We start from the raw sequence: 27,854 nt of genomic DNA on the forward strand, positions 1-27,854 counted from the left end.
TTTCATCATAAAATGGCAAAGTCATTCTAAGGGCACCGTCTTAAAACCTTTTTCTATTACTGGGCAATAATTCTGACTATTTGATAGAATCGGCTACTATATATAACCAAATACTGATGCGCAAGAAATTGTGGAAAATGCTCATATCTGGCTACATTCTTTAAACTGGCTTATTGAATTTGGCCTATTTTATTTATATTCGTCTACATAAATCAATGGAATTGTTGTCCGCTACCCTTCAACACAAAAGCAGGAAGAGTAAAAAAGAGAGTGTCTCTGCTCGCCGTTGCAGATTAGTACATGAAAACCGGATAGAATAAAACAAGGGTATGGTAAAAGCCGGTTAACTTAGAGGCTCATATCTGATCAAACCTTTAACCTCACTGTTTCCTTTCCTTCTCTGAGTATTTATTTTAACTCTGAATTTTAGTCTTTGGCCTTCAGTGCCAGAAATATTCTTACATGCTCAGATAAGGCACTTTCATCCAGTTCCAAAAATGTTGAGGGTGAGGGTCAGATCTGAATTCCTGCTTATCCTGAGGCAAACATCTCCAACTGGACAAGCACTTGGAATGAATGTCTTGACTGACATCCCTGCAGCTGACAAGGGGCTGTTCGCCGTCTTGTTTTTTATCTTCACCATCCCCCTTTTCTGAATTTACGTAGCAACGGAGATAATAAATTGCTTCTCGATTCTTCCCTTTCCCTCCAAAACTGAGCTGAGGACAGAAGGCCCCTGTGGATTTTTTCAGCTTGACCCTACCTGTGTTTGGCTTTTGCCACCGGACCATGTCAGCATTCCAGGACCATGAGAGAATGCCATGTTTGCAACCCAACAGGAAGAGGAGTAAGCCAGGCGTTGACATCACCTGACAGATGTGTTTCTCAAGTGGGAAATTTTATTCAAGCCTTTTTCATGGAAATCATTGACACAGAAAAGGAATAAAGAAAAGAGAGGGAGAAAGAAAGTCGGTGCCATGATGGGCATGTTTTGCACCCCATAAAAAAGGAATTAAAATGACGCAAGCTCACCTCCCTCACTTTACACCCCCCCCCCCCACTCATCCTTTATGTCTGGAAGTAAATGTTTCTGAAATACTATAGCTACCGGCAGAGCAGCAACACATAATAACATGGTAGCAACACATAAAACTGTCAGTCTTCGGGGAAAATAGATGGTTAGGTTGAGGGGGTAAATGGACTAAATCAATTTGAACACGCATGTTAAGGACTGTGAAAGGGCAGAGTTTAGTGCTGCTAGGCTGGAAAACATTTGTCTCTGTCTTCTTGTATTTCCACAGCACTGAGCAGAATCCACCCACAGGCTTCTCACTTGGCTCCAGTCTGACTCTGTGGCTGATTAATGGCAGCTGGAGGTGTCCAGTAATTTCCTCACCTAATAATAAGCTACAAACCAAAATGGAGGTTCCCCTCAGGCCCACAGTTAACATACCTATACTTACGACCAGAAGGTAGCCAATTACCCTGCCTCTGTGCCCACTACTTAGGAAATACATGCTCGAGCAAGGCTGAGGCCATTCTGTTCACCGGGGACCCAGCTTCTGCCGATAACCAGACAGACTGTTCTTGTTACATGATAAATACATATTCGGTTCATTTAGAGACGGATATGGTTTAGGAAAATCTAGCAGTTCCACAAGATGCATTTTTAAATAATTCACTTTTTTTTTCCCCCAAAATAATGTGGCAGAAAAAAATTCAGATGGTGTACTTGGTCTTCAGCCTTTGGGAACTTACATTTCCAATTGCCATTACTAAAATGCCAGGTTGCAACTGCAAAGCCTGGAGCCTAAGCAGTCAGTCTAATTCTCTGCTTCCTGAGGCAACCAATAAAGCTGTTTGTGTTCGGGCAGCTCTTCCCCCTCAGAAGCAAGGAGAATCAGTCCATGCCACGTACTATAAAGTGATTATGTGGATTAACTTAGTGATATTAATTAAGTGGTTAGCCTCAACATTTGTACTTAGAGTAACACAATTAATTTAAGCTAAGGAATAATACATATTATATACCAAGATGAAAACATAGAAGTGCTTGTGCGTGTGTGTGTCTGTGTGTGTAGCTACACAAGTATGTTAGTTCCATGTGGGTAGCAGAAGTATAGGGCAATGGAGACACTCCACAGACCTGGATTCAGATTTCATTTCTACGCGTAATTGCATAACCTTATGAATTTATTTTAACTCTTATGAACTTCTGTTTCCTCACTTAGAAAATGAGAATAATGACATTTATCAGGAATAATGTATGTGAAGTACCTAGTTCAACATAAGGCACATAGTAGGCAATCTATAATTAGCTTCACATGTTAGAGGTGAAATCTACGTTTTTTAATAGTAATAAGTACACATAATATAAAATTCACCGTCTTAACCGTTTTTAAGTGTACAGTTAGGTGGCATTAGACGCATTCACATCGTTGTGCTTTCATCTCCACCATTAATCCCAGAACTCTTTCATCTTGCAAAACTGAAGCTCTGTACCCATTAAACAGGAACTCTTCATTCCTGGTCCCTGCAGCTCCTGGAAACCAGCATTCTACTCTCTATTACAAGGTATCTGACTATTTTAAGTACCTCATATAAGTGGACTCCTATAGTATGAATGATTGGCTTCTTTCAATCAGCATAATGTCCTCAAGGTTCATCCTTATGTTAGCATGTGTCAGGATTTTCTTCCCCTCCAAGAGCCATATTCCATCAAATGTATATACAGATTTTGGTTATCTGTTGATCTGTCAGGAAACCAACAGTGAAGGTGGGTAGATTATATGTGGATGGATGAGCAGACTGGAGGAGAAAAATATAAAGGAACCATGAAAAAACCAGACAATCAGAAATAGTAGCCGAACGAACTGAGAATACCAGGTCAAAAATTTTAAGTTTTGGAAAATATGTGCTAGACCTTTGTCAGGAGGTCCTAAGATAGGCACAGCCAGGCAAAGGAAGGGCATATAAGGGACATCTCCAAGTTGGTGACAAAATATGTCACAGAATCTCATCTTGTTCATGTCCGGGTTCAAACTTAGAACAAGAATTTCCTTAATGAATTAATGGCATGTGATAGCAAACTCTAGCTAACCTTACTATTTTGTATTACTTGACATGTCATCACCCACTGCGGCAGCAGTAGGATTGTTCCTAAACTACACTCAGTTAATTAGATGTAATCCTTTGTAGACGTCATGGAAGAGGAGAACATATGTTTGTCATTTTTAATAGAAAAATACAAAGACTCTTAACTGCCCCTGAGTTCCCGAAAGAGTAGGGAATGCTTTGGATAATGGAGGAGCTCATGGGTCTCTGAGCTGAATCATTGCAATGGTACCTCTGAACTGGGGATGGTTTCAATGTACTCAAGTAAAACACAAGAACTGAGTTGGGAGATTTAAACACGTGTCCTGGGATTCAAGTGCCTTCCAAGGCAACTTTGTAATGAGGTCTTAGCTTTCCCTGCGTCTTCCATTCCCTGACTGGCCTCTCTGAATGGTCTGCCCATGGACAGTTGCTGTCTACCCACATCATTACTTATGCCTTCCTCACCCTTCTCAAATTGAATTCTTGCACCTCATCTGAGTCTTATAGGCAAACTATTGCTCCATTTTTTAAATTCACATCCCATTTCTCCCTTTTTTATCATTATAAACCAACATATTATTTTAAAGGGTGTAAGTCCAATACCCCCCCCAAACACAACTCTCTTCACCAGAAAACCTGAAAGAAGTTTTTTTTATATGTTTGTTTTTAATTTTAAGTGGAAATTTTATATCACCATCAAACAAATAGAATTAGGAAGCAGCCCCAGGGAAAAAGAGTGAAAATCCTTAAGAGATCTGGGTTAAAAATAAAAAGATGGAAAAGGAAAAGGTACCTGAATATCTAGGCATGACTAAGCTAGGTTGCCCTCCTGAGTAACAATAATACCAGAAGGGAGTACGTGCAGTAAAACGAGGCCTGCTTTTATGCCATTCTTAGATTCACAGGATATACGTCATCCTCTGTTCTACTAAGAATGTGCTGTTTATTCAAGCAGAGGGGAAAAAAAGAAAAAGGAAAGGAAAGGAAAGGAAAGGAAAGGAAAGGAAAGGAAAGGAAAGGAAAGGAAAGGAAAGGAAAGGAAAGGAAAGGAAAGAAACCTACAGAGAAAGACAGACCTCAGGAAGCAAAGGCCTACTAAGGTGATAGGGTTTGGGAGACACACAAAACTCCAAGCTTCACTAATACTCAAGTCTGGGAACAAAACCTTTGTGAAAACTGGAAAGAAACTTTGATGACTTGAGCCACTAAAAGGAAGTAAGTTCGCTGTTGGTATACACATCCTCAAACTGGTGAACCTCGTATAGACACATCCAGCGGGAATGTTTTCTGTTATCTCCCTGATTCTCACCTGGTGATGTTACCATGACTACAAATGACCTGTTGGCCTCTTCTTCCTCACTTTTCCTCTCACTATTATCTCCAGCTCCATGCATCAGAGCCTTGCCTTTATCAATGCCTAGACTCTCCTATCCCACTTTTGTCAGTTCAGTGCCATCAACTGCTGCTTGTTTGAGATTATGTTGTATCTGCATATTTGGTGATTTAGGGACTTATTTGCTGACTATTTAGTACATACCAGGTAGTGTGCTAAGTACTATGGTGAGTAACATAAGTAAATGCTTATAAAATAATAATAAAAGAGAAAGAACAGAACTTAGACATTATATAAATTGAACCACTTGATCACAACCGAAGCAGACATAAATGTAATTTCAGAGTCTGAGGGGGTTTCCTTGTCACTAACTATAGAGCACAGACCTAAAGAAAGAATAGAAAGATTGTGAGAGTAAAGGAGAGGTGTACATGGTGGAATTTTAGGGTGAGAAGGTGACATTTTGCCAGAAAAGAATAATAGGCACAGTACATGGTTGAAGGAAGCATGACTTCTCCCTAGACATTTAAATAAAGCCAATGTGGCTGAAGGCCAGGGAGCAATCAAGGAAGTGACTAAGTAAGAACTTGAGGCGAGGAAGATGTGTAGCATGAAGACAACTCAGAATTGTGTAGAATGTGTTAAGGATTTTGATCTTTCCCTTGAGCCAGTTGGGAAGCCTTTGAAATGCCAGGTAGGATGTTAGCATATATGCAGTAGCTCTGCAGATGGGGTCACCATGACCTGGAGTCTGGGACAATTGGGATGGTGTGCAACCCTCAAGAAGTCTACAAAGTGGGTTAGAGATTAGTAAACTAAGGTCCAGAAAAATGACAACCTGAAGTAATAAGACCTAAATTCAAATCCTATCTTTCCACTTACTAGCACTTTTTTTTTTCTAAATTTTAGAGATAGAGCATGAGCAGGAGGAGGAGCAGGAGAGAAAGGAGAGGAAGAAACAGACTCTGTGCTGAGCATGGAGCCTGACTCAGGGCTTGACCTCAGGACCCTGAGATCACAAACTGAGCTGAAATCAAGAGTCGGATGATTAACTGACTAAGCCACCCAGATACCCCTCTAGCACTTTGACCTTGGAAAAATTCATGAACTTCTCTTAGTTTCAACTTACTCACTTTCTCTTAATGAAGTTGTGAGTCACAAATGAGGTCATCTATTTGATCACAGTTTATGAATTCCAGTGTTGTAGAAGTGTAAAGTAGCAATGACTGCTGTAAGTGTTGGAAAAATAGTTGTTATGGCAGTAATATTAAAACATGTAGTAGATAGTTTTTGCTGTGATAACAAATAACCCTCACATCTGAGAACTAACAATGACAAGCAGCTATTTCTCACTCACTTTAAAGGAGAAGTATTGGTTGGCTATAGCTCTGTTGCAGGCTGTGGGTCTATGGGTTCTGCTTCATTTGTCTTCTCAATCCAGAAGCCAGATGGAAGGAGCAGAGTTGAACTTGTACATGCTTTTCTGATGGTAAGGCCCAGAAGTGAAAGAACTTCTCAGATTTGGCATATCCTTTGGCTTAAGCAAGTCACGTGACCAAGCCTCAGCTCAATGGGACAAAAATGCATTATTCTCTCAGGGGTAAGAAGGAAATGAACAATTAGGAGCAACAGAGCAATCTGCCATAAATATTTGCATGTATAGTGTTCAAAACCTTCTAAACCTAAGGAAAAAAAAAAAGAGTAGACATCGTATATCACAGCCATTCTAGTAAGGGGAGATGGTGATGTGGCAAAGGCAACTTATCTACATTACCTTTTGTAGGACTTAACACAAAACTTTTTTAAAGTAGAATATACTTTAACTAATACACGCATTCTTAAACCATTCTATAAATGAAATAATGGGAGAGATTATTTAAATAAATGATCTTATGCCCTATTGTAAAGTGAATAAACTTCCAAAATGAAAATACCCATCCTTTATTTATCACTTTAGGATGCTGAATACAAATCCAAAAGATACATACAGTGTGCTTTGAGAAAATGTGAGCGAAACCAGGGAGAATGTCATGAGGCCTGCTAACTGCTAGGAAGTTTAGTGTAATCAGGGCCATTGGCATGGCTGCATGGGCTGTTCAATGAGCAAGGGCACCAATCAAGGGGAAAGTAGGAGGCAAGATCCAATCCATCCATCGCTCACCAGGTCATCTCCCCTGGTGCAAGGTCATGTCTAGTCAAAGCAAAGGTCAACACTTTTCACCTTGCACAAATGTGTCATTAGCCCTAGATGAGGTTTCATAGAGTAATCATCAAAATCCTGGCTCTAGCTCATAATGTCATGTGTACTGATCATGCCACCGTCAAAAGCTGTCTGAACTACAGATTAAACCACAGACTAATATATATTTTTTAATATCACCCTGTGTATTTTACTCAAGAACAATGAAATAGTAGCACGAGTCCACAAAAAAGTAAAAAAACATAACCATACTCAGCATACAACATCACTATAGATAATTCTGGGGAAGCATTCTTATTTGCAATATACAGGAGCTACTTGAGGGCAAAGGAAGTGAAGTGTTTTTTATGCTATAATTTGATCATGTGCAATTAATTTTAATTGATCAGTCACATTTGGGATTGTTTAATGTAGCATTATTTCCTTCAATGTGTTGAACACCCAGTAAAACAACCAAAGTTTCATAGTATTTCTAATTACACCCAATATGGAAAGAATGTGTATTTTGAGTTACTACTTCACATGAAAAGGAGATTCAACTGACAGTGCCCATTCTTAATCTTTGAACATTTCTTTAATCATAGCTTCATTTTACTTATTTTTATTTATTCATTCATTTTATTTTATCTTATTTTATTTTTATAAATTTATTTTTTATTGGTGTTCAATTTGCCAACATATAGAATAACACCCAGTGCTCATCCCATCAAGTAAGCGCAGACTAATATAATTCAAGAAACCATATGATCTACACTCCTTACTGTAGTAGCATCCAGTAAAAAGTAAAATTGCAAAAAAAAAGACTATCTACCAATGTCTTCTGCAGTTTTTCTTTTTTTAATTAGCAAGTGCATAGAAGTCAAATTATAATCTGAAGATGACCATAGAACCAAAATAAAGTTAGTTATATGGTTTTCATGTTTGTGGCAACAAGCATCTCTTTCCATAAGTATGGTATTCTCTGAGTGGAACCATCCTCCTCACGCTCTGCACTCTTTCCGGTAGACACCGCCAACCTACAACTCCTCCATGTCCACCAATTCCACATGATGGATCTATCTTCTCTTCAGACAGATTAACATCTCAGAGCCTTCCCTAAGTCATAAAGCAACGAAATTTTTAACTAGCAAACAAGAATCGTTGCATTTTGAAGTTCTTAACACAATCCATCACAGATGTAGGGTTTCTTCCCCGGGTCGACTAGGATGATTTCCAGTATCTGAGCTTTACTGCAGGCTTTTACTTATCACATTTATAAGATTTCCCTCATATAAGAATTCTCTGGTATCTATGGATATCTAAGGTCTAGGAATTCTATACATTGAATATCTACAGCAGTCTTACGCACGGGATATTTCTAATGAGGTCCTGTGCTTTATAATTGCAAAGTTTTCAGAACCGAGAGGTTTCTGTTTCTTAGTATCTCTCACATAGCTATTTCAAAGGGAATTACTCAGCCACCAGAGTTTCTCCCTTGGAAAATTCTGCGTACATATCATTTTTCCCTCAAGATCGAGATTCACTTAAGATTTTTTTGGTTTGGCATATTTTTTTAAAGGGATCTGACTCCTTGCTGATGCCATGATGGACTCTTTCCTTAGAGAACTGTCTGAATGCTGACGACTTCTAGGGACTGTGTACTTGTAAATTTGGGTATTTTAAGTCTTAGGCCCTTGCCCTCAAAGTCATACAGGGTCTACATCTAGAAGTGTACATGAAGTTCTCCTATCCCTGATAGTATTTCACGTCCTGGTCGTCTAGATCTCTGGGATGGTCTTCAGATATGGTCCCAAATACCTGAGACACATGAAAGTTCTTCATCTTCCAGAGATGAGATCACCTTCTTATAATGTCTCCCATAACAATTTTGTAGCGCTTCTTATTAAAATTATTTCATTTTCTCTGCACTTCTTCATTCCCCGAAAATGTAGTGAGCCAAAATCTGAGAATTCAAATACCATTAAGATAGAGAATATCCTAAAATAAGAGAAAAATCTCAGAGACAAGATGATTAAAGCAAAAGAAATCCTTTTAAATTATTTTTCTCTAATGATGGGATCCAATACAGCAGCCACTTTTAAGATTCCTTCCACATCTTTTTGCAGAAGATTTAATTCCTGTTTTAGTATGTGGATATGATAATTAGTATCTTCCTCTCTCTTCCTGGGGAAGATGCCACTTAAGATATCATGAATTACTGACACATCTGTGTAATGGGCCCATTTGGAATAAATTTTCCTTCATAGGTGAATAATTCAAAGAGGTAATAAGCTAGTCCATAAGTAGATGTACATCTATGTGAGACCTATTAAGCTTTAAAATAAGCAATAAATATATTTTTAAAGCAAAAGAGGACAAGAGAAAAAACACAAAACTGGAGGACAAAAAGAGGAAAAGGAGGAGAAGCAAATGAAATACACATCTGCATTCACAAAATATTTTTTCTCTTGTCCTTAATCACATGGTATCAAGTCATTCCCCCCATCCCTTTTCTGACAGCTTCCTTGTTATTAAGAGCAACTCCTTAGACCAACAAAATTGCACTCAGTGGCCCACCTCTGGTACGTGGCAAATACCTGATTTAGTGCTATTATATTTATCCCAAAAATCTCAAAGCAGGTTTAAATTTACCTAGAAGCTATTGGCTAGACCTACAGATGAAAAACACATTTGAACAACATAGAATAGTTTTTAAAAATAAGTTGGCTCTCAGTGCTCATTTTTAATAATTTTCATTACAAAAAAATTTTTTTAAATAATAATAATTTTCATTACAAGAGCCATAAAAGTAGTGAATTTAGAACAATCCCACTCAATACAAGAAAGTTGAATTGAGTGCCCCCTGTTATCACCTGAACAGCAACAATTTTGAAATTAGTAAATAAATTCCCAAACCACATGTGACTGGGTGCAGTCACTCATTACAAGAGACCCAATTAACTTTTCAAAAGTTAGGGGCCCAATGACTTTACCAGGATATACTGTAAGGGGTATTGCAGAAGTTTCACTGATTCTTCCTAGAGTCCTTTAAAACTCAGGAGCAAGTTGATTTTCCAGACATTAATACAAATGCATGTTCCATCTTTTCAGTGAAATCCTGATCATTTTGCCTGGTATAAATAACTTTCGACAGAGACACAAAATGCCCATTTTAGGATATTGCCGAGGGGCAGTGTCAACTACACTGCAGGTGGAGGTACTCAGAGCAGCGGAAACCACGTTAGCAAGCTCAAAACATCTCTGAGTTGGACTTTCAAGAAGAAGGAGCCCCTTTCAGAGAAGACTGTCTCCATTCTAAAGATTGTTACACTTAAAACTGTTTGAAGGTAAAATTTGGTCTGACCAAACCACAGTATTGTGTCTGCTGGAGTGTAACCCACCACATTTGGTGTTGTTTAAACACAAACCCAAGAACGACTTATAAAATCTCCTGCTTTCTTTTGCAACTTAGGCAAATAGAATGTTTTAAAATATGAATGAATATAGCAAACCCGGCAGCAAAAGTTATTACGTTATGATTAAAAGAAAAAATATGGACTGAACTCCATGTACACAGCCCATGGTCTGACACCCTCCCCATCCCCCATCCCCCCACCCCACCCCCTGTCTAGTTCTGTGAATTCCAGGCCACTCCACCCCCCACCCTCTTCCCATCAGCCCCAAAGAACCTGCCTCACTTGCAGCCTCAGGAACACTCCAAAACCTCTTTTGTCCTGAAATTCCTACAAACTGACTTCTCCACCTTAAATCTCACCCCTACCCCCATGCTCCAAATATATTCCCATATTTCTTTCTTTGACAAGTTTCTCTTTGTCCCACAGACTCCAAAACTGCCAAGAATAGATGTGGCATTAAAACAAACATCTTCTTAGCCTCTTTGATGGCAAGCTCATATCCTGCTTTATATCACAGGATTTGGCTTTGCGCAGATCTTTATTTGGGTAAATTAACAAATAACTGGTCCCGCCTGCTGGCAGAGAAACTCATTAAACTCCCAAGACCCCCTTCTAGCACATTTCATTTCATACTAAATATTCCACACCGAGTATCATATGGACATTCTAGTACTCAAAGTTATTGCACTTTTACCATCTAGATTATGTTTCATTTCCAAATAAGTCTCTAATTTCATGGCTTGTGGCATATTTGATTTGTTGCTTAAGCAAACAGTAATGAAAGTCATCATCTGCCTATATCGTAAAATTGATAAAATGATGTTAATCGAAATTCTCAGAGAAACTAAACAAAGCACCATGAATAAAAAACCCTCAGACTTTTGTTTTCAGTATGTAGACAAAGCTAAGACGGTATTGGTAAATAAATGACCAGTAATATAAAAAATTAAAATATGAGTCATTTTTACTCTGGCTTTTCCCTTGCAATGATCATAATCAGATTGCAATTTCAATTATATTGCTGCTCTTTAATGTTAGATTTGCTCACAACAATCATCATTGTAATTTTTTATTTCCACTAAAAAGCTTTTTCCTTGGTTTAAAAGCCATCCTTGGGAGTAGAACCTAGAAAACTGTGCAACAAGTAGTGTTATCTCAAATGTAAGAGAGGCGAGTGTCACTTGCGTTATACCCAAAGTAAAACACCCTCCTTTCTTTTAAAACTTTAACTTACTGAAATGGTGAGCCTGGTTTCATGAAGTTGAACCCTTTAACAGACTTTCTTCACCTTTAAAGTTCTTACACCTCTAAGCGTGTTCTAATTCCTGAACACTATCCCTCTGTGTTGGGATCATGTGTTTTCCATCCTAAAAAACGAGAGAACAAAGTTGAAAAAGGGAAAGAAAAGAGCCTTTCCTCACTGTCAGGACTCGGGCTTATCTCAGCAGCCTCCTATTTTGCACCAGATTGCAAGTGGTATCCGTGATCAAAGGCCCAGAGCCCTGGAGGAACTGGAGCAAACAGCACGCAGCAGAATGCTTCCGGATGATCTGTAAGCAGGAAAGGACTTTTGACATGAAAGACAGCTTAAACAGCACAAGAATAGCAATAAACCAGCTGTAAAATGCGTAACGTTGCCCTTGAACGAATGCAAATTGTTCCAAATAATTTTTCCTTTTCTCGCAGCCTCTGGATGCCCCGCTGGGGCATTTAAACAGCCACATGCTCAGTGTACAAAAGCTTCTCTAAGTGGGAAAATACAGTGTACTAATGTGTTTAGAATGAGGGAACTGAACACATCCACAGTTCGGATTTGATGCCCCCTTTTCTTTTTGTTGGAGAATGAGTTCATTAATGGCAGGCTTGTCGTGGACACTAACTAAGCTTCCAGTCAGTAATGTTGAAGGGTAATTTATTGGCTTAGAAATACTCAATTAACCGTTGAAGTGGTTGTTAATTTAAAAGGTAAACGGGTTGTTGAGCCTTTACATGGGATTGCTCATGCAACTGGAATGTATATTTACCTAAAGATTAAGAGGTACAGTGCTTACTTTTTAAAATTATTTTCTATCAGAAAAATACATGTTGTAGAAACCCTATGAATACTATGATGTTTATATATATTTTCCACTCTAAGTCTTGAGGATAATATTATTATATATTTCATAGTTGCGCAGCTACAAAACATTTTCATATATATGATTTCATTTCATCATATATATGATTTCATTTCATTTCATTCAACCTTTCATTCAAAAGGTTTTGAATATATTAATGTTCTCCCACATCATCCTTTGAATAGATTTGAAAAAAACAAAAATGTTCTCCCTCAATAATGATACCTGTTCTAATCAATTATCTTAGTTCTATATTTAGACTAAAAGTAGTAGATTAAAAATAAATCTCTTACTATTTCATTATTTTCAAAATCATAGTAGCAAATATACTGAGTAGTTAGGAAGACAGTGTACTTACAATGAAAAGGTATGTTTTATGCCAAAAGGGAAAAATTACCTTCAAATAATTTGACAATTTACTAGTAAAAATTAGGGCAGAAAGATTTATTTAAAAATCAAATAATCAAAAAATCATTTAAAGTTACTTAGATACATATATGCCTTTACTTGATAAGTATATATTTTGCCTTCATATTAAATTTAAATAAAATATTTATGACTCAAAAAATATAAATTACATTTCGGCTATAACTAATCAATAGACTAAGAAACCAAACTCTTCTACAAAGAATATTTTCCAATAGTAAATTATTTCCTTATTTATAAAATCAATACAATTTCTTCTTATTCTCCCTTAAATAAACATCCCAATGAAACCATGTATATTGTATAACCAAGGAGGCAAGCTATCACTAGGCCTCAGTATCAAAAATCACATTAGGGGTTAATGTTTTAAATTCAACAAGCATGGAAAACAGCATTTTTCTATAGCCATACCCACTATAAAAACATTTATGTTTAGAAACATCCCATTGGAGACTTCTGATAGGGTCAATTATTACATATTCAATTTCTAAGTGCTTTTCTGTGAAAGTAGCCAAGTTATCAAAACTAATTCCCTTTCCAATCATAGAAAAGTAGTGTTTTTTTAAAATCAGTACTTATTCATGTAATCTCATGAAAATCTATAACACTGATTTGTAAGAGTACAGTATGTATTAAACATCTAATCCCTCTTCCCCCCAGAGATTTATTTCATATTATGCTTTGTTTTTACTTCTATAATAATAAATATGGACACAATGAGTACACAAAGCCTTACTGTGTTTCATCGGGGAACCAGCGAGCCGACTAACACAATTGCTCTGATTTTAAACCATGTTTTACTTAAAACTAATTTTTCATCAGTGTTAGAGGTTAATAACACTGTTATTTCCTCTATTACCTGGATTTAATAAAAGCAGTGGGGCATAACATTCTGTAAAGCCAGGCAATAAGAGGAAATAACACAAATGTTAACCTCTAACATAAATGTAATGGTAATTACTCCAGTCTAGTTTTAAAATTAATGTCTTTGGTAGTCTCCCAAGTGACCCCCCCCCCCAAAAAAAGCTCTTTCCTCAGTCTTCCAGCAACTAACTACCAAGCTCCAAGGTCAAGAGTAAATTATGCCATCAGTTTATATGTTTAACACCTTTTGTGCACCATATCACCCTTTAATATAGCAGCACATTATATTAGAAATAAAACACTGCAATAAAGTAATAAAACCATAATTATAAATTACCTAAACTGAAATTACATGTTGAAAATTTAACCAAAAAAAAAAATATTGTACTACAGAAAAGCTGACCCACCTTCTTTAATATCAAGTGTAAAATCGCGTTACACAATGAGGTAGATAAATCTCCAAATTAAATACTTAAAAAAGAAAAGCGTGCAAAAAAAAAAAGAAAGAAAAGCGTGCAAAGCAATTTCATCTGTATCTCGACAGTACTTTTAAAGGGGCACTTGTGAGATTTCCATTGTTTGGTTTGCTTCTAGTCTTTGTAAAAATCCAGGGCAGGTATTTTTTTATATATACTTTAGTAATTGTTTCTGTTGAATAAGCATCCTTTTCTAATGTTTGGCAGGTAAAATTAACTTCAGTTTTATTACTTGTCAACTTTGTCTTCCACGGCACCAAGAAATGTCATCAGCCTCCTTGGCAACTCCTTGACAGCAACTTTAAGATTAATTTCTGTTAATTATCTCAGATCCTCAAGCCCCTGCAGTGTGTTTCACTGAGAACCAAATTGCAGATTTGATTTCTGCAATTCTGCTAGGCCCTTCAGCATTTTGTAGGTCCACCAAAGTAAAAACGCTTCAAGCTTTCATCTTTCAAACACCACCACTCATTACAAATTTCAACTGTCTATTATTTCCTGTCATCTTTTCACATTCAGTTTACAAAAGCAAAAATGTGCCTCCTTACTGTTGATGACCAGAGTTTGTCAGAATCCTTTCTTCATAACAAATTCCTGCGTACATGGATCTTGTCATTCATTTCTTATATTCTTCAAAGCATGGGCACCCCAAAATACTTACCGATTGATATTCCCGCAATACTAGAATGAGAAAGGAAATTCTTTGTTCAGTCTGACATAACCTGGCCCTACCATACAGTTCTCATCATGTACCAGAAATCTAATTCCTGACTAGCTGCTTGTTAAATAGATTGTGAATGTCAAAGCCTTAACACTGAATTTATCCTGTCCTCTGACAATTGGCAGGTAGGGTAGGAACAGCAGTGGTAACTAATTCTTTAAAAGAAAATTCTAGTTAGCACAACAAATATAATTATGATGACAGTGTCATCTAAAAAATACATATCAGCTTTGCTTTGAAAAACCTGAAATTTTTAGCACTCCATAAAACACAGGTGGGGGAGGGGACTTCAAACGGGTCTACAGGAAGTTTCAGAAAGGGAGATTTAATATTTGACTGATGAGAAGGATCACCAGTGGCCCAGAGCCATGAACAAGGTCACTTACACAGACAGAAAACTCTCCTCAGGTGTGGTCCCTTTGTTGTGTATTTACACTGGCTTCTGTGTTGAGAGGAGGCCTCCATGATCTTGAAAACTGCCAAAAGCTCCTGGCTGAGTGAAGCAATAAACACGGTCTGTAATGATAACCCCGGGTGCACTCCATGTACACCAAGATCTTCTAAGACATTTGCTCCACTCTGCAGCAAGGTAGACTAACACTTGAGGTCAATACTTTGGGGGGTGCCGGGAGCAATGAGAGAAGCACAAATGGATAAGGGCTAAGGGAAGTGAAGCTGATTGTTTAAAAAGAGTGGGCTGGGTTGCCATCGAGCTAGACCACTTACCAGCTACATTACCAGCATTATTTAATCTCTCAAAGTTTCCTCACCCATAAAATTAGGAGTAAAACTAGCTACATCATAAAGTCAATAAAGTAATCTATGCAAAGCAGTGATTGGTACCCAATAATCACTCTCATGTATTATTCATACTCATGCTCACTAAAAACTACCAAGGAAATCAAGATTGCAACATAGAATTCATATAGGAAGTTGCACATTAAGCTTTTACTATCCAAACCAAGAATTCAAAAGAAAGTTGCTTGATTTAGGAAGATTCAGAAGAGCATGTGCTTACATTATAAAAATATTAAAGAGAGTCTTAAAAGACAAAAGCCGTTCCTGCCCCCATGAAGAAAATGCTAATTTACCTATGAACTATTAATAACTAGATGTGTAGGGGATCCCTGGGTGGCTCAGTGGTTTGGTGCCTGCCTTGGGCCAGGGCGCCATCCTGGAGCCCGGGATCGAGTCCCGCTTCAGGCTCCTGCCATGGAGCCTGCTTCTCCCTCTGCCTGTGTCTCTGCCTCTCTCTCTCTCTCTCTCTCTCTCTGTGTCTATCATAAATAATAAATAAGTAAATATTTTTTAAAAATAACTAGATGTGTGAATAAAGAGTAACAAATTACAGTTTCCTCTTATAATTTTTTCTCAACGGAAATAAAATCAAACTTTTAAAATTTATTATAAATATTCAACTCGGTAAGTATATTTGCCATATAATGAAACCATCAAAATAAAACAGAGACAACACGTGGTCTATAAGGCTAAAGAGTACAGAGTCTAATGGAAGAAAGAGCAAATGCATAAATAATTGTAATGTTAACTGATGAACACTATAACAAAGATGTTTTAAAGCTTCTGGAGAAGAGAGTCCAAGGCATGAAGAGGAATTCATAGTAGAGTGAAATATTGCCTAGACCTAGAAAGATGACTTGAGCCAGATGAAAAAAAAATTCTTTTCATTCCTTGAATGAGAATTAGTATGCAGACTTTTGAATGAAGATTCTAAAAATATAACCAAGTATGTGGCTGAGAGTGCCACGACAACAATTATCCAAATGATAGGGGAAAACTGGCCCACACATTCCATCATTGCCATGATTATTTGGGTATCTAGAAAGAATTTCTAAAGGAAAAATTAACGCTTTGCTGCCTCCACACAATTTAAAAACGACTTAGAGCAGGAATTGTTTTTTTATACAGCTTTGTATTCTTGGTACATAAAACAAAAATTGTAAACCAGTTAAAGAGCTGGTCTCTTCATCAGAAACTAGAATTCCCCTAGTTTTATGGCAGATCCTCCTAAACCCAGAAGCTAATCCTCACCAGTCAGAACTACCTCTGGCCTTTGGGGAACAAGTGTTGTTTTAGGAGGACTTTTCCTCTCTGGGATCAAGGTATCGTGACAACAATTTGTGTTTTTTTAATGTATAAAATAGTCCTCACCTCTGTTGGTCCCTTATTTTTTTGTAAAATTTAATCATTTTGAAAAACTTAGGACTTTCTCCAAAATTAACATCCATTTTCTTAATGCCCTACAAGGATACGGTTATGATTTATGCCATTAAATTACTTAAATCTGGTTAAATGTTGGATTCAATTTTACAGAAACATTTTAATTTTTACTATTCAAGCTACAGAAATCAAGAGCATTGATATTAAGATGTTACGATATTAAGGTGTTACTGAGAGGATGATAGGCAAAAGACAATATCAACCAAGGTGGCCTGTAATCAGGGTGTAACTGTGCAAAGTTGTCTAACTAAAATAGTATAGGAGATAATCCTGGAGAACTCAATCATCAATGGACTGTGCTATACATTTCAGGTAAGAGCCTGTCTAACCCTGGGAAGCTCTTAGTTCAGAAAGACTTGAAGTCATTCTAGGATTCACTCATTGCTTTAAGCATTTGGCTGCAGTCTTAGAAATCTGCAATAGGACCTCACTCCTAGAGCAGTTCATAGGTCTAAGTAGAGTACGCTGGACTTTTGCAACCTGAAACAGTCTTGCAATCAGGGGCCACTCTTTTCTCAAACCTCTATCTCCCAGTCTGGCTGACAATCAACTGGAATCCAAAGAAAATAGACTAAAGGTTAATTAAGGCTACCAACAACAGAAGATTTTTATATGCTAAGCTTAAAAAGAGGACAGGGCAATTGGAAACTAAAAATAAAGTGGGACATTTCCCTAGGAATCATCTATAGCCAAAAGTTGTATTAACTCTAGATGAAAGCTTTGGCAAATACTAACATCTAACTTAAAAAAAAAATTAGGAGGGTGCCTGGGTGGCTCAGTCAGTTAAGCATCCGACTCTTGATTTTGGCTCAGGTTATGATCTCAGGGTCCTAGGATGAGCCCCACATTGAGGTCCATGCTCAGTGAGAGTCTGCCTGAAACCCCCCCTTCTGGCCCTCCCACCACTTGCACACTCCCTTGTGCTCTCTTGCATGCTCTCTCTCTAAAATAAATAACTCTTTTAAAAAACTTAGCTACTTAAGCTTAAAGTTAATTAATCTTCCTAAAATGCACGAAAATTTTAGTTATATCTAAAATATTATTAACAGGCAATATTAGTGAATCAACAGTTTACTAGGAAGAATTAGAAAGGTATTTATTTGCCCAATGGGCTTAAAGTTTCAAGTTAAAGGCAAAATGGATACCTTTAGGAATCCAGAGAAATTAAACTATTTATATCCATTATGGGTAGGGAAAAGAGATGATCTTTTCGTTTCCTACTTTTGATTCATTTGAAAAGTCTAATTCTTGGTAGCATTGCAACTGCCATAATAAAGTATATCCATTAAATAAGGCTATTAAGAGTCATTGCCACCACCACTATAGGGTCTTCTAAAATGAAATTTAAAGAATATAGAAATTTAATTCTGCTAAATATTGCTAATAGAACAATAGTAGCTCAGGATGCCTGGGTGGCTCAGAGGTTAAGCGTCTGCCTTCAGCTCAGGGTGTGATCCCAGAGTCCCGGGATTGAGTCCCATATCTGGCTCCTTGCATAGCGCCTGCTTCTCCCTCTGCCTGTGTCTTTGCCTCTCTCTCTCTCTCTCTCTCTCTGTGTGTGTGTGTGTGTGTGTGTTTCTCATGAATAAATAAATAAAATCTTAAAAAAAATAACAATAGTAGCTCATCTTGATGTCACTGTCCTGGGCTTTCCCCATGTCACCCAACCAAAGCAGGTAAGTGACCCCCAATAGGAACTCACAGCTACAAAATATCATTATGAGACCTCAAATTTGCATTGTCCTTTAACTTTAAAAAATGAAAATAAATGAAATGAAAGAGTAAGTTTCCTTACTAATAATTTCTCAGAATTACCTCAGTAGCATTATGAGACAGAGGATACCAGTTGTTTTATAGAAGAGGCATAGAGAGCTCCATAAACTTGCACAACTTGTTCAAAGCTCCAAAACCCAATAAATAGAAATCTTAGGACTAAAACATTGTCCTTCAACCTAAAGTCAAAGAAATCTTTCTTCTATAGCCAACCACGTGCTATCTTGTTCATATTCTTAATTTCATGAGTAACTGAACTTATTGGCCTTCTCCTTGCCCCTGTTTCACAGAATCCCTCTATTATTTCAAACAAATGTCTTGCAAACTTGGTTAAAGCAAGATAGAGTAAATCCAAAATTATTCTGTATCCATTTTTGTTGCATGTGATAACCAAGGAGACAATAACACCCCAGACCCTCCTCCTTCTGCTACCAGTAGTTGAGTATTGGTATTTTATGTCCTTGATGGCCATATTCGATTTTTTTAAGAGACAGAAAATAAACAAAAACTCTATGTGCTGTTTCCTCTGTTTGCAAGAACTGTGACCTTTGACTCTTATAAATCTATTCAAAGCTGAAGTCTGGAGATTGGGTTTTCAGGAATGTTCAAAATATAGCTTGAGATTTATAGAGCTGCAAACTTTTCTTGGCTTTTCTTGGTCCATTTTGTTTGATAAAACTTGACTGGTAAACAATGTGGCTGCACATCCTCTACAAAACATCCATTAGGTTATCTTGCTTTATACCAAACTAGAGTTTGTTTGCACAAAGAATTAATGAGAGGGGTTACTGAAGGACTCCAGTCTCTACTTTTCTTCCCTTTGGACAAATTGTTTGCAATACCAGCACAAATGGATGCAAATAAAATTGACATTCTAACATAATTTGCTTTCAGGGAATCTGACTTCACTGTTAAAATAGAAAAAGATGTTTTCTTAAAAGTGCTATCAGAGGCTTGATATTAGAGCAGTTGAAATTTCTAGTAGTGAGCTAGATCTCTGAAACTTAAATAAGGCAATTTCCTTAAGTCGTATTTCAGCCTTTCTTTGTCATCTCTCAATTAATGCGGTGTATTATAGCTTTCATAACGAATGGATGGTTGGTATTTAAATTAGTTGGAATTACCATAATATATTTTTCAGTCTAGAAATATTTCAAGCCTCAAAATCTAACACAAAATATATTTTAAGTATTTATCATTAATCCAGAACACTGAAGTAGTGTTGCCTACCTGCCTACCTGGTATAGATAATACCTATGCAGACCCTTCTTGCTGAAACTGTGACTCCTCAAAATGGAGAGAATGTCTTACTCCCACCTTTGGGGAGTCATCCTAAAACCTTACTTGAGAGGCAGCCACGGAGACATAACCATTATGGAAAGATTTCTGATGTCTTATTCCACCAGAGCAACGGTTTCGAATGTGGAGCTCTTGCATTCCAGAGGATACACGAGATGGTTCTTTTACATTAATTTTTAATTTAAAAAATAAGAAAGCAACTAAATCTACCAATATTTAATATCCATATTGAAACTGGTTGCATCATTTATGATTATAGGTCAAAAGGGTTTAGGGATTATATTATAGTAAATTTCAGGATTGCATTACATTGAGTAGAAAAATATTTACAATAATTTGTGCTGAAATGAGGAGGTGACATGAAAATCCTGAGTACCATAAAGAGACTTGCTTTCTCATAGAAAAGACCTTAAAAAAAATGGGGAATTTGAAGATGAGTTACATGTTTTTCTCTTAGAAAAAAAACAACTGTTCCAAATTTCTGAACTTTTCTATGATTAAAAATGCCTGCTTAGCAGTATTTAAACACACACACACCCTTAATATGTCCCAATGTAAAAGAGGCATTTTTAATAAGAAGTGAGAAAATGATTGGTTTGGAAAATAATTCCTGCTATCAAGACAGAATTTTGAAAACAGATGTTTGGCAATGTTTTCATCATTATGCAACTTTGTTACTGAAAACAATTTAAGTGTGTCAATTATAAAACACCCATCTGCATACTTTGAAAATTAAATGTTATATATTTTATAGAAATATAAAATATTTGTTAATTTGTACTAATGCTTTAGAATTTTTGCATTTAAGATTATAAAAGATATTGGCCTATATGCCACTTCTCTCTCTCTCTCTCTCTCTCTATCTATCTCTCTCTCTCTCCCTCCTTCCCTCCCTCCCTCTCTGCCTTTGGTAAGTTCAGACTCTTCTCTCTTCCTCAGTTTTTGAAAGTGTGTCCCCAAAAAACTATTATCTATCCTTTGAAGACTTAGTAAAACCTGTACTTAAAAAATGTGTGGTTTTATGCCAATTTTGTGGGTAGGTTCTTAACTGTTGTTGACTATAAAGGCTTTAGATTAATTAGATTTTTAAATTTCCCACTGTTAATTTTAGTAATATAGTCTTCTAGAAAATCAGCCAGTTCACCCAAGTACTGGCATAAAATTTTCTTATGGAACTTACCACTCATTTGTAATATTTCTGTTCTACATGTAGTCATGATTCTTTTTTTCATAATATTTTCTATTGTCCTTTTGAAAAATCAGTTCTGTCAGAGAAACTTCTTTCTAAAGAAACAGATTTTAGGCCTGTGCTTCTTTGTTATACATTTAATTAATTTTTGTTCTATCTTCTTTATTCTCTGAGTTTACTTTGTTGAGTTTACTTTGCTAGAAAGTTTCTCTTTCTCTGAGTTTTTGGTGAACTCATAGAACATGAATTTTTACTGTATCTTCTACTGTACTATATGAATTGCAGATAAAACTCCCTACAAACCACTTCAACTGCCTTCCATCAGTTTTGATATGCAGTGTCTCATCACTGCTAAATTCTGACTTTGATTTTTAAGCTTTCCATTGTCATGGCTGAAAGCACAGAGTTGGAGATCAAATTGTCAGGACTTTCAATCTTAGCTCCATTCTTTATCAGATCTGCATTTTCCCCATCACCAAAATAACAAGAATAGCAGTGGGAACTACCTCGAGGGTTTTATAAAGGGTATATATGCACATGGCGCAACACACGATTCATGCTAAGCATTCTACTGAAATTGGCTGCCACCATCATGGTCATCTAAACATCATCATTACTAAATCCATGAACTTATATTGGAGAGGTTGCTTTAAAATTCAAAATATATGGGTAATATTTATATATTCGAAATACATTGTTATGTAACTTTATTACCTGTGATCAGACAATATCAGCTTCATTCATTGATATTTGTTGTGATGACCAATTTTTGTAGAATTTCATGTGTTTGAAAAATAATCTCTATATTCTGTAATTGTTGGGTGAAGGATATTTTATACCCACATTAGGACAAAAAGGGTTAATTGTGCTATTTAATTTGTCTATATATGTAATACAATTTATAGGCTTGATACCAATACTTCCCAGAATTGTGTGAAAATATTCTATGTGGGTTTGCTAATTTTTTAAAAAAATTTATTTATTTATTCATGATAGACATAGAGAGAGAGAGGCAGAGACACAGGAGGAGGAAGAAGCAGGCTCCATGCCGGGAGCCCGACGTGGGATTTGATCCCGGGACTCCAGGATCGCACCCTGGGCCAAAGGCAGGCGCTAAACCGCTGAGCCACCCAGGGATCCCCTGGGTTTGCTAATTTATTCTTGAAATTATTTCCATTTTTCCTCACATGTTTGAGGATATGCTGTTGATTGCACACAGGTTCAAACTGCCTCATATTCTTGGGAAATAGTAGATTTATTATTATAAAATGCTCCTCTTTATCTTCAGTAAAGGATGGTTGGCTTCAAGTCTATTTGTCTAATATATTTTCCCATTTGTTTACGTTCAACATTTCTGTGTCATTGCTTTGCTCTGTTTCTCACAAATAAGTACACACATTTTAAAAAATAAACAATAAAAATTTCTTCGCTTTAACTGTTGTATGTTTAATCAGTTGGCATTTACCATAATATTTTGTCTTTTGAGATTCCTTTCTACTACTTTGTGTTGCATCATTTTCCTGATATCTAATAAATTGATTGAAATGTCTTTATTCTCTCTTTCCAATATTGGAAGTTCTTTCAGTGGAGACCCTTGTGTTTTATTTTGTTTTTAAATTCTGGACGTATAAACCTTATTATTTGCTCTACCATTCACATGGAAATATGTGGTAACTGAATGGAGACAACGGTCATAAACTTAAGAAAGAGGTAAATATTTTAAACCAGCATTTTTTATTTAAACCAATTTAGGTGGAGATCCTTGGGTGGCTCAGCGGTTTGGCGCCTGCCTTTGGCCCAGGGTGCAAACCTGAAGTCCTGGGATCGAGTCCCGTGTCGGGCTCCCTGCATGGGGCCTGTTTCTCCCTCTGCCTGCGTCTCTGCCTCTCTCTCTCTCTATGTCTATTGTGAATAAATAAATAAAATCTTTAAAAAAAATAAAAAATAAACCAATTTAGGTTTGGACATTCACAAGATTGGACCTTTTTTTTTTTAACATTTAAAATAAAAAAATGAGGGATCCCTGGGTGGCGCAGCGGTTTGGCGCCTGCCTTTGGCCCAGGGCGCGATCCTGGAGACCCGGGATCGAATCCCACGTCGGGCTCCCGGTGCATGGAGCCTGCTTCTCCCTCTGCCTATGTCTCTGCCTCTCTCTCTCTGTGTGACTATCATAAATAAATAAAAATTTAAAAAAAAATAAAAATAAAATAAAAATAAAATAAAATAAAATAAAATAAAATAAAATTAAAAAATGTGCCAAAATGAAAAAAAAAAACAATTAAAACTGGTTTTCAGAAATTGCCATGTAATTTTTTTAAAAAATAATTCAGTTTTTCTTTCACATTTTTCTGAATCTCAAGTTTTCTTTGGCAAATTTATCTAAAATACTACATTTTTCACTTTGGAGCTTACTCTTTATGTAATGAAGTATCCTGGATTGATGTTCATAAAAATACCTTTCTGGGATCCCTGGGTGGCGCAGCGGTTTAACGCCTGCCTTTGGCCCAGGGCGCGATCCTGGAGACCCAGGATCGAATCCCACATCGGGCTCCTGGTGCATGGAGCCTGCTTCTCCCTCTGCCTATGTCTCTGCCTCTCTCTCTCTCTCTCTCTGTGACTATCATAAAAAAAAAAAAAAATTTAAAAAAAATTAAAAAAATAAAATAAAATAAAATAAAAATACCTTTCTCTAAACCCTAGCAGTTTATACCTTTTTTTAAAAGATGTATAAATACCTTTTAATTAAGTAGTCATTCTAGAGGACATTTTTGAGAAAAATTTATGAATTATACATCTATAAATTTTTATTCTTTGGGGTCTCTTTCTCCTTTGCACTATCTCGGTGCAAAATTTATGTAGTAATGAAGGGAGACAAGCCATTCAGTAGAAAGACTTTGGGCACTGACACAATGTAGAAGACCTTGATCCCTAAAACTACCCAGGACTACCTCATCAACTTTTATGTGAGCAAGAAGAAAACTTTGTATTGTGTTAAGCCATTAAAATTGTGAAGACTATTTGTTGCAGCAGCTACCATGATCTTACTGATACTTATTTTTTAATTCATTGACAATATGTCTTTTAATTTGATGTAATAAACCGAGGGATTATTGAACATAGCTGAATTAACATCTACCATGTTTAACTGTCCTAAATATTATATTTGTTCTCTATTTGATCTTATTTCTCTTTTTCTGCCTTCTCCACTTAAAAAAAAATTTATTTATTTATTTATTTATTTATTTATTTATTCATGAGAGACACACACAGAAAAGGGGAGGGTGGCACAGGCACAGGCACAGGCAGAGGGAGAAGCAGGCTCCATGCAGGGAGCCCAAGGTGGGACTCCATCCCGGGACTCCAGGATCACGCCCTGGGCTGAAGGTGGCGCTAAACCGCTCAGCCACCCAGGCTGCCCCCTTCTCCACTTTCAAGTGAGCATTTTATACATTCTATCATTCTATTCTATGTCCTCTTTTACCATATCAATTATACTTCCTTAAAAACTATTCTTAGTAGTTGACTTGGAATTTCAAGTATGCATTTTTAACCAATCTAAGTTCATCTTCAAGCAACTACAATGCTCCATATGTACATAATGCTGGTATCTTACATTAGAGTATTTTCTATTCCTCTCTCCTGTCCCTTTTTCCTCACACTCATTTATTTTACTTACCCATGCCCTATAATAACCTGGTATATTGTAACCAATATTGCTTTAAACAGTTATCTTAAAAATGAAAACAAAAAAGATTTCATTTTACCTTGATTTATTACTTCTCCAACATACTTCCTTTCTTAATGTAGGTCTGAATTTCTGACCTATATCATTTTTCTTTTCCCTTGAAATATGTCTTTTAACATTTCTTTCAGGGCATGTTTGCTGGTGATAAAGTCCCTCAAACTTCTGTTTGAGAAAGTCTTCACTTCCTTAGTTTTGAGGAATAATTTTACTGGAAATAGAATTATATGTTGGTGGTCTTTTTCTTTCAAAACTATAAATATTTCCCTCCATTCTCTTCTTATTTGCATGGTTTCTGGTTAGAAAATCACTATAACTCTTAACCTGTCCTCTATAAGTAAGATGTATTTTTTTTTCTCTGCCTTTTTTCAAGATTTTCTCTTCTTGATTTTCTGCAGCTTGAATATGATATAGCTAGGTGTAGTTCTTGGTTGTTATTGTTGTTAAATGAGGTTGTAATCTATCTTTCTGGATGTTTTTTAAGTGTCCCAGCTCTGTGGTTTAGTGTCTGTGGTTAATTTTGTAAAGTTCTCAATCGTTTTTACTTCATATATTTCTTCTGCTCTGTTTCCTCTTTCATCTCCTTGGTGTTCCGATCACACGTTACTTTTTTTTTTTATGCATTAGTCTCAGTTCTCAGATATTTCAGATATTCTGGCAATTTTTTTATTTCGTTTTTTGTTTATTTCAAGTTTTTATTTATATTCTAGTTAACATATCACATAATATTAGTCTCAGGGGTAGAAATTTGTGATTCATCACTTACATATAACATTCAGTGTTCATCACAAGTGCCCTCCTTAATGCCCATCACCTATTTAGTTTTGTAATTTTTTTTAAAGCCAGATATGTTGTACTAGTATTCGCTATAAATGTAGTGCCACAGTATTCAATTTCCTATAGTCTTCTTGTTTTTATCTTACCTGTTGACTTTGAGCTTCCTTAAGTACTCCTCTTCAGAGATAGTCTGCATTTTACAGCCCCTTCCATTCTAATCCACTGTCATTACATTGGAGCCTTGGTGGTGAGGTGACAAAGTGTGGGAAAGGGGAAGCATTCTGTAATCTAAGATTACATCTCAGTTTTTAGTAAGCCTGGGTCCCTGGGCTATGACCGTCACAAGTGCTTCTCCATAGTATATCTTTTTCCCCCTTAGGTTATACCAGAAGGCTGCTAGAATGAGAATGCCCTTCCTTCAGTTGGGGTGAGGCTCTGGTACTTTTTTGTCCTCAAGCATGTGTCTCTGTTATTGAGAACTCCCTGGGAATATTTCGCAATGATTACTCTTTGCCTGTCTATGCCAAAGCCACAAAAGGATATTTCTTGGATCTTCACTGTGAGAATCCGGTACAATTCCTGGAGTTTAAAGCTCATGGGGCCCCATAAAACTGAAACCTCCACAAGTTTTCCCACTCTCCTGCTAGTCCATACTCAACCTGTAGCATTTCCTCAAAATTATCATTTAACTCTCCATAGCAGATTATAGCACCAGCAGCTTCAGATAAGTAGATCTCGATTGTGACTCTGGATTTGCCCATCGCACCAAATTTTGTGGTGAGAGTTTGACCTGCAAATTTTGCTCTCTGCTGGATCCAAGAAAAGTCATCAATCTTAAGTATACTTAGCTTCCTAGTTGTAAGGACAGGAGTTATTAAGGACATTTCAAGCTCTTGATATGTTGGAATGGAAATCAGACAACCTATTTTTTAGTTTCTATTCAATTGATAATTCTTTCCAAACTAGGTACTAACTCCTCTTCTCCATTACCTATGTGCCAACCTCACATGTTTTTAATGTGCCGCAAAGTAAGAATACATACACATCCTTTTCTCTTAATGTGAAACAAAATTACCTACATGAGTGAAGCCTTTAGAGGTTTTCTAAAAAACAAACAAAAAGCTGTGTCTAGAAAGGAGGGATGACCATGTAAAAAGCATTGGGCCCACAAGCCAAAGAAAGAGGAGTATTGTCCTTTTTTCCAACTTTTTTTTTTCCTAAATAAGTTTAAGATACTCACCTAGACTGATTTATGAGCGTGGAAGTGGAAGCAAGAGCAGGGATTGGATTTCCTCAAGCATATTCCTTGTGCCCTTATGTGCTGCCCTTGCCACATTGATTCAGAGCTAAGGGTGTGTCTTACAAATGCTTAAGGCATGTTCCCATAATGATTCATTATGTGCCAAAGCAGTCATCATCCCCTGCAAAGTAGCAGTGTCTGGGAACAAGTTATCATTCTGAAATAATAAAGGCTATTCATTTTATTGACATTTAAAATGCATGAGAACATTTATGACCAAACTCATATACATTTCTCATCTTGAATATGTGGCATTAATTATTAATACTGCTCCAGGGAAGGATATGTTCATATTATGAAGCAGATCATTGTTTTAAGCTAGAGATGGTTACATTTGGTAGGAAATTATTATATTGGTTAATTTGGCCTGATCTCTGGTGACATCTTTCTGCAACATCGACATTTTTCTCCATGGGTTATACTTCAAAATTGTTTGATATTATATTCTATACCATAGTGGTATAAAGTTATGTTTAATTTTGTCAAACATGGGACGCCTGGGTGGCTCAGCAGTTGAGCATCTGCCTTCGGCTCAGAATGTGATCCTGGAGTCCTGGGATTGAGTCATATATTGGGATCCTTGCACTGAACCTGCTTCTCCTATCTCTGCCTCTCTCTCTCTCTGCATCTCTCATAAAATAAATAAATAAATAAAATCTCTAAAAAAAATTTTGTCAAATATTATAGTTTAGGTATTACTTAACTAGAATAGGAATAGGCTGGGTCATATTTCATCTGAAAACTAATGTGGCACCTAGTAAAAGGAAAAGAATATAACTTCTAATAATCATTATTACCTCGTATAAGATAAAATGACCAAGTAATTGTGTCAACTAGCATGTCTATAAAGACAATATAATGTTAATATTAACAGAGTGATATTTTCAGCCCTATACTGGGGTGAAAGA

The 27,854-nt window shown here is 36.6% G+C and overlaps 2 long non-coding RNA genes across 2 annotated transcripts in view; both read right to left on the reverse strand.

Annotated features, from left to right (window-relative positions):
* The window catches only part of LOC112933645 (uncharacterized), a 401,082-nt gene that overhangs the window by 137,969 nt on the left and 235,259 nt on the right, over window positions 1–27,854 (reverse strand). The gene's annotated exons all lie outside the window — the stretch shown is intronic.
* Window positions 7,246–11,391, reverse strand: LOC140598499 (uncharacterized). The gene is made up of 3 exons (XR_012000939.1): window positions 11,259–11,391; window positions 8,427–8,571; window positions 7,246–7,724 (listed from the first exon to the last, which is right to left on the reverse strand). It is a non-coding gene; the product is annotated as an uncharacterized lncRNA (long non-coding RNA).

This window comes from Vulpes vulpes, chromosome 4 (assembly GCF_048418805.1).
Source record: "Vulpes vulpes isolate BD-2025 chromosome 4, VulVul3, whole genome shotgun sequence".
Lineage (NCBI taxonomy): Eukaryota > Metazoa > Chordata > Mammalia > Carnivora > Canidae > Vulpes > Vulpes vulpes.